The following is a 7,240-nucleotide window of genomic DNA, read 5'->3' as shown; positions in this document are numbered from 1 at the left end:
TCACTACAGGAGCTCCTTGCTAGTAAACCCGATGGTGAAGCAGCAGTTGGGTGGTTATGCCCCGAGCAGACCTCCGTAACCAAATGCTTGCATAACCCTCGTGATGTGATAGATTACCTTGAGCAGGGTATTAGAGAATCAATGCGTGCGGGAAACAAGTTCTTATTAGCCCCTTTTTTGAGGAGTAAGTGTAAATATGTCACTCTTAATTTGTTTGTTAAGTATAGATGTTGACGCATAACAATTGATGGATTGATATTTGCTTTAATATACATGTAGTCTACATTGGAGCCTTATGGTGATTTGTGTTTCCAATAACACAATCTACTACTTTGACTCGGCTCGTATATGGCCACCAAGGAAGTTGCTAGTGAATAACCTATTGAATAGGTACATACCGCTTTATATATTTTGTTTTGTATCATCACCTAAGTGATTGATTGGCTATGTTCCTAAATCGTTTGTTTTTTATTTTTTTGAAGTGTTATGAAGAAGTTGAATTGTCGTTCGGTTGCGGGTCCCATGTGGAAAGATGCGAAGGTAAAGCCTTGATATATTGATTTATTTAATAAAATTGCCTTGAGTTTTATCATAGCATGACTATTTTAACTTTGTGTCATTTTAGTGTGCGCAACAAGACAACGACGTTGACTGTGCCCTATACGTGATGAGGTTTATGCATGACATAATCAATAGGTGCACTGAAGCCCAACACATTGAGGAGGTACTTGTTTTTATTATTTTGCGATTTGATTTTGGGTAAAAGTCGTCCTAAAACTAAGTATAATGATAATTTTCTATGATTCCAAACATTAGACACCTAAGACAAGTTGTAATTGACATGTTATGATAAAGAAATAGCTCATTAGATAAGAAATGTAGAAATCGGGCAACGTAGTAGTGAAATAGGCGATTTCGGGTAAAAGCCGTCCTAAAACTTAGTATAATGGTAATTTGCAATGATTTCAAAAATTAGACACGTAAGACTAGTTATAATTGACATGTTATGATAAAGAAATTTCTCATTAGATAAGAAATGTAGAAATCGGGCAAAGTAGTAGTGAAATAGGCGATTTTGGGTAAAAGGCGTCCTAAAACTTAGTAGAATGCTAATTTCCTATGATTTCAAACATTAGACACCTAAGACTAGTTATAAGTGACATGTTATGATAAAGAAATTTCTCATTAGATAAGAAATGTAGAAATCGGGCAAAGTAGTAGTGAACTAGGCGATTTTGGGTAAAAGTCGTCCTAAAACTTAGTAGAATGTTAATTTCCTATGATTTCAAACATTAGACACCTAAGACTAGTTATAATTGACATGTTATGATAAATAAATTGCTCATTAGATAAGAAATAAAGAAACCGGGCAAAGTAGTAGTGAAATAGGCGATTTCGGGTAAAAGTTGTCCTAAAACTTAGTATAATGGTAATTTGCAATGATTTCAAACATTAGACACGTAAGACTAGTTATAATTGACATGTTATGATAATGAAATTGATCATTAGGTAAGAAATGTAGAAATTGGAAAAGTGAGCACCCGAGGCAACTACAGCACCCGAGGCAACAGCCTCGGGTTATGCCAGGCAGCTGCAAGCAGCCAGCCACCAAACTGCAACAGCTGCCAGGCAGCTGCAGCAGCCACCAGGCATCTGCAAAGGCTCCTGCAGCCACCAGGAAGCTGTCAAGGCAGCTGCAGCAGCCACCAGGAAGCTGTCAAGGCAGCTGCAGCAGCCACCAGGCAGCTGCCAAGGCAGCTGCAGCTGCCTCCTCCTGCAGCAGCCTAGGCAACATCTGTTCAAGAAACCGAGCTGTTCATGCAATTTTGTGTAATTTTTACGTACTTGCATTGTTAGTGTATTATGGGCAATGTTTGTGAAAAAAAATTCCAAACGGAAAAAAATGTAAAAAAATGGGCAAGTAGAAGTGGAATAGGCGATTTTGGGTAATGGCCGTCCTAAAACTGAGTAAAATGATCTTTTGCTATGATTTAAAACATTAGACACCTAATACTAGTTGTCATTGACATGTTATGATAAATAAATAGCTCATTAGATAAGAAATGTAGAAAACGGGCAAAGTAGTAGTGAAATAGGCGATTTTTGGTAAAAGCCGTCCTAAAAATTAGAAGAATGCTAATTTTCTATGATTTCAAACATTAGACACCTAAGACTAGTTATAATTGACATATTATGATAAAGAAATTGCTCATTAGATAAGAAATGTAGAAAACGGGCAAAGTAGTAGTGAAATAGGCGATTTTTGGTAAAAGTCGTCCTAAAAATTAGAAGAATGCTAATTTGCTATGATTTCAAACATTAGACACCTAAGACTAGTTATAATTTTCATGTTATGATAAAGAAATTGCTCATTAGATAAGAAATGTAGAAATCGGGCAAGTTAGAAGTCAAATAGGCGATTTTTGGTAAAAGCCGTCCTAAAACTTAGAAGAATGCTAATTTGCTATGATTTCAAACATTAGACACCTAAGACTAGTTGTAATTGACATTTTATGAGAGATAAATAGCTCATTAGATAAGAAATGTAGAAAACGGGCAAATTGGTAAAAGCCGTCCTAAAACTTAGTTCGTTGAATGCTAAATCGGGCAAGTTAGAATGATGTTTGAAATATTTAACATATATATATTATTATTTTTTAATTATTAGTTTGAATTTTATGTAATATATGAATGATGTTTAATGTTTGGTATTTTTTTCTTTTCAAAGGTTTGTAAGATTCAAAGGGAAGGCCCTTTGACAAAGGAAGAAGTTGATGAAATTCGCGACATGTGGGCTTTTTGTGACATTTGATGGCATCTAGGTAGAATATATAATATATATGTGTTAGTTAGATAATGAATTTGATTGAGTTTTTATTTTTAGTATGTAGTAAATCCATATGTACATTATATTACTTATTTGTAATTAGTACTATACATTATTTATGAGTTTTATATATGTTATTATTATTATGCATTTTATTGTTATTGAACTATTATTATTCCAAAATTTGTAATATTTTTAATTAATTATTATTAATTATTAATATTAATTAATAATATTAATTAATAATAATAATTTTTAAAAAAACTGGATTAATGTGCATATCAAAACAGGTCACTAATAATATTATTATTATTATTAATTATTATATATATTATTAAAATAATAAATAAAAAAAATACAAATGAGAAGCGGTTTGGCGCCAAAACCGCTTGCCATTTGCACTGCACATAATCTAATGTGAAGTGCAAATGGCAAGCAGTTTTGGCGCCAAACCGCTTGCCATTCCCCCCAAATGGGAAGCGGTTCTGAACCCCTTTCCATTTACATGGCAATTGGGAAGCCCCCTAAATCCATGTGGTTCAAAACCGCTTCCCATTTGGGGTTATGAACCGCTTCCCATAATGTTTTTTCTACTAGTGTAAATTACTAGAGTACAAATCCCCTCTCCAAGTTCTCTATCAAAAGGAACCATCTTATTCTCATATACGTGTTTTTGGGTGTTTGTGTTATCCCTTAATTCCGTCCACCACAATCAACAAGCTTCAACCTCATTCCACACCATGTGTTTTCTTGGGGTATCCACCAAATCATAGAGGTAACAAATGTTATGACTTATCTTCTAATAGGATCATAATTAGCTGGCATGTTGTGTTTGATGAAACGATTTTTCCTTTTGCTAAATTACACACACCCACTTCACATACATATGATTTTTTGGATGATGGTTTACACTCTTATGTGATTCATCACATGGGCGTGCCTGAGCAGCCCATTTCTCCTCTTTCGTCCCAACATGGGGCTACCTCAGCTAGCCCACACTCTATTTCTCCTCTTTCGGCCCAACATGGGTCTGCCTCAGCTAGCCCACATTTCTCTCCACCTCACCGGGCTAGCCCACACTCCTCTACACCTACACGGACTGGGCCGCGTCCACCTGCTTCTCCCAGCATCCCAGTTTCGTCACCCTCTCTTCCCAAAAATGTTGTTGTTGGGCATAATAGGCCACAGCAGGACTGTGGGCCTGCGCAGTCAGCCACGGCCCAGCTGCAACCTACCCAACCAGCTAGCCCATCTTCTTCCTCTTCCCAACCAACTCCAATTCCCACTCCTCACCCAACTATTGTCACTCGTAATAGAAATGGTATCACCAAGCCCAACCCGAAATATCACAATTTCAATACCATGCTGTCCACGGTTACGAAATCACCTCTTCCTCGTAACCCAATTTCTGCTTTGCGTGACCCGAATTGGAAAATGGAAATGGATGATGATTATAATGCTCTTATTAAAAATAAGACGTGGGATTGTGCCCCGTCCGCCTAATGTGAATGTTATTCATTCTATGTGGATTTTTACTCATAAAGTGAAATCCAACAGTGATTTTGAGAGGCATAAAGCCCGTCTTGTAGGTGATGGGAAAATACAACAGGTGGACATTGATTGTGAGGAGACTTTCAGTCTGGTGGTGAAACCGGCTACTATTCGCACTGTTCTTAGCTTGGCTTTGTCTAAATCTTGGCCAATTCATCAACTTGATGTTAAGAATTCCTTTCTACATGGTGAGCTTAATGAGACAGTCTATATGCATCAACCTCTTGGTTTCTGTGATAAGACACACCCTGATTATGTTTGTTTATTGCGGAAGTCATTATATGGTCTTAAGCAGGCACCTCGGGCATGGTACAGGAGGTTTGCAGATTTTGTTGCCTCTATTGGTTTTACTAATAGCAAAAGTGACAATTCTCTATTTATTTATCGACAGGGGTCAAATACGGCTTATTTATTATTATATGTTGATGACATAATTCTTACAGCTTCTTCTCATGCTCTGCGTTGTTCTATTATGTCTCTTCTTAGCTCGGAGTTTGCTATGAAGGACTTGGGTCCTCTTAATTATTTCCTTGGCATTGCCGTGACAAGACATAAGGGTGGATTATTTTTGTCACAACGCAAGTATGCGGAGGGGATTATTGAGCGAGCCAGTATGTCTTCATGTAAGTCCTCGGCTACACCCGTTGAGGTGAAACCGAAGGACAGCTCTTCTGGTTCTCCTTTTGCCGACCCCACATTGTACCGTAGCCTTGCAGGGGCTCTATAGTACCTCACTTTTACGAGGTCGGATATCTCATATGCGGTCCAACAGGTATGCTTACACATGCATGATCCGAAGGATATTCACATGTCTGCTCTTAAGCGGATAATTAGGTACGTACAGGGTACTCTTGACCATGGTTTGCACCTTTATCCTTCTTCTATTTCTACACTTATATCCTATACAAATGCTGATTGGGGTGGGTGTCCCGATACGAGACGATCTACCTCCAGATATTGTGTATATTTGGGTGATAATTTGATCTCTTGGTCATCCAAACGCCAGGCTACTCTTTCTAAGTCTAGTGCAGAGGCAGAGTACAGGGGTGTTGCAAATGTTGTTTCGGAGTCTTGTTGGCTTCGAAATTTATTACTTGAGTTACTTTGTCCGATTAAAAAGGCTACATTGGTTTATTGTGACAATGTGAGCGCTATTTACCTTTCGGATAATCCGGTACATCATCAGCGTACCAAGCATATTAAGATGGACATCCTATTTGTTCGTGAAAAGGTGGCTAGGGGTGAGATTTGGGTTCTCCATGTTCCTTCAAGGCACCAAATTGCGGACATATTCACGAAAGGACTACCACGTGTACTCTTTGAAGATTTCAGGGATAGTCTAAGCGTCCGTCCTCCTCCCGCTAAGACTAAGGGGGTGTGTTAAGATATATTACTCCTAATATATCGTCAGTTGACTTTGTAAATATTCAATTACCTAGTTTATTGCTCTAGGATATTCTGTACATAGTTTATCCTAACTTATAGCTTAATTAGTGGCTTAATTGTAGGCTTGAGATAAGTCTTGTAATGTATATATAATCACAATGAATAGCAATGAGAAAAACACAGAATATAATTCCTTCAAGTAGGGATAGGGATATTAAAATTGTCAATTTTCTGTCATATTATATGACTGAGTTATGACTCCATTGATGATTGATTCGTTCTATTATGATTAGTGATATCACTTTAACTAGTGTCTATTGGTAGAAATTACGATTAGTGTATATTGTAATTTTGATATCTCACTACTGAACCGGAGCAGTAAAAGCCTCAAAAATGCTCATGCTTTTCATTGTCAAGGATTTCATTATCGTACCTCCCATCTACCGATTTGAATATTTTCGGTAGGTATTCAACCTTTAAGTTATCAGGCACGTGTTAATGATCTCATATTTCTCGTCTAACTAGAGTTTAATACGAGAAATAAGAGTCTAAATTGTTTGAATTAAGTACCCTATTCTGTAATGCGTCTAAATTGTCTAAACTTACAACTTTACAAGAAAGCAAAGCATACTTGACAATAAATATGAAACTAAAGAGCTAAGTTAATAACTCTAAGAAATGAATAATTGTATTTATTAATTCATATTCCTTCGGTAAATATGAAATTAAAGAGCTAAGTAGATGGTTCCTGTCATTGTAATGTCCTGATTCTTTGGTTAGTGTGACTTGAATATGAATAATTGCTATACTTTTTGTAAACATCCATGGCTTTCGGTGTTTATGATATCAGTTTTTCAAACTCTAAACTTAAGAAATTTTACTGATAAAGATTGGTATCAGTTTTATGAACTGTGGCAAGTGAATTTTGATTAAGTATGTAGCATTCAAATGTACAAAGGAAAACCCTGACTTTACAATGTGTCTCACCGGAATCAATCATCCACACGGTTAGCATCATTGTCTTCATAAGAGAAAGAACCTTGCATCTCTGGTGAAGTCCCAAAGATTTTGTACCTCCCACCAGTCCGAGTCATACGGAGTAATATACAGATCAGTGTGGATGAAGCACCATTGTTAGTCAGTCCATAAGATGAGACAAAGTATACTAACACAATTACAGAGTAAACATAGGAAATAAGAATTGATTTCAGACCATAAGAATGCGTGTTATCATTATTAAGGTACAGTTTCGATCAGCTGAATGACCAGATACTGCAGGATCATTGCTTTTTAAGTTGCGTACTTTATCTTGAAGAGTGACATAGAGAGAGAAGCTAATAGATTGATGGATAATGGAGGGATTGTTGGATGATTTTGGGATTAGATCAAAGAACTGAACAAAGGCCATACAATATTGAATATTTGAATAAACTGATATTATGCTCATGCTTGTCGGAAAATAATTATATGTCTAAT

At 36.7% G+C, this 7,240-nt stretch overlaps 1 long non-coding RNA gene across 1 annotated transcript; it reads left to right on the top strand.

Moving 5' to 3' along the window:
* Positions 1–222: 222 nt before the first annotated feature.
* Positions 223–2,981, top strand: LOC110720080. Its single transcript, XR_002511262.1, has 3 exons — positions 223–390; positions 483–724; positions 2,729–2,981. It is a non-coding gene; the product is annotated as an uncharacterized LOC110720080 (long non-coding RNA).
* Positions 2,982–7,240: the final 4,259 nt, after the last annotated feature.

Source organism: Chenopodium quinoa, unplaced genomic scaffold (genome assembly GCF_001683475.1).
Source record: "Chenopodium quinoa cultivar QQ74 unplaced genomic scaffold, ASM168347v1, whole genome shotgun sequence".
Classification (NCBI taxonomy): domain Eukaryota; kingdom Viridiplantae; phylum Streptophyta; class Magnoliopsida; order Caryophyllales; family Amaranthaceae; genus Chenopodium; species Chenopodium quinoa.
Note: the sequence above shows the minus strand (reverse complement) of the source record. Positions and strands in the feature narration are given on the sequence as shown.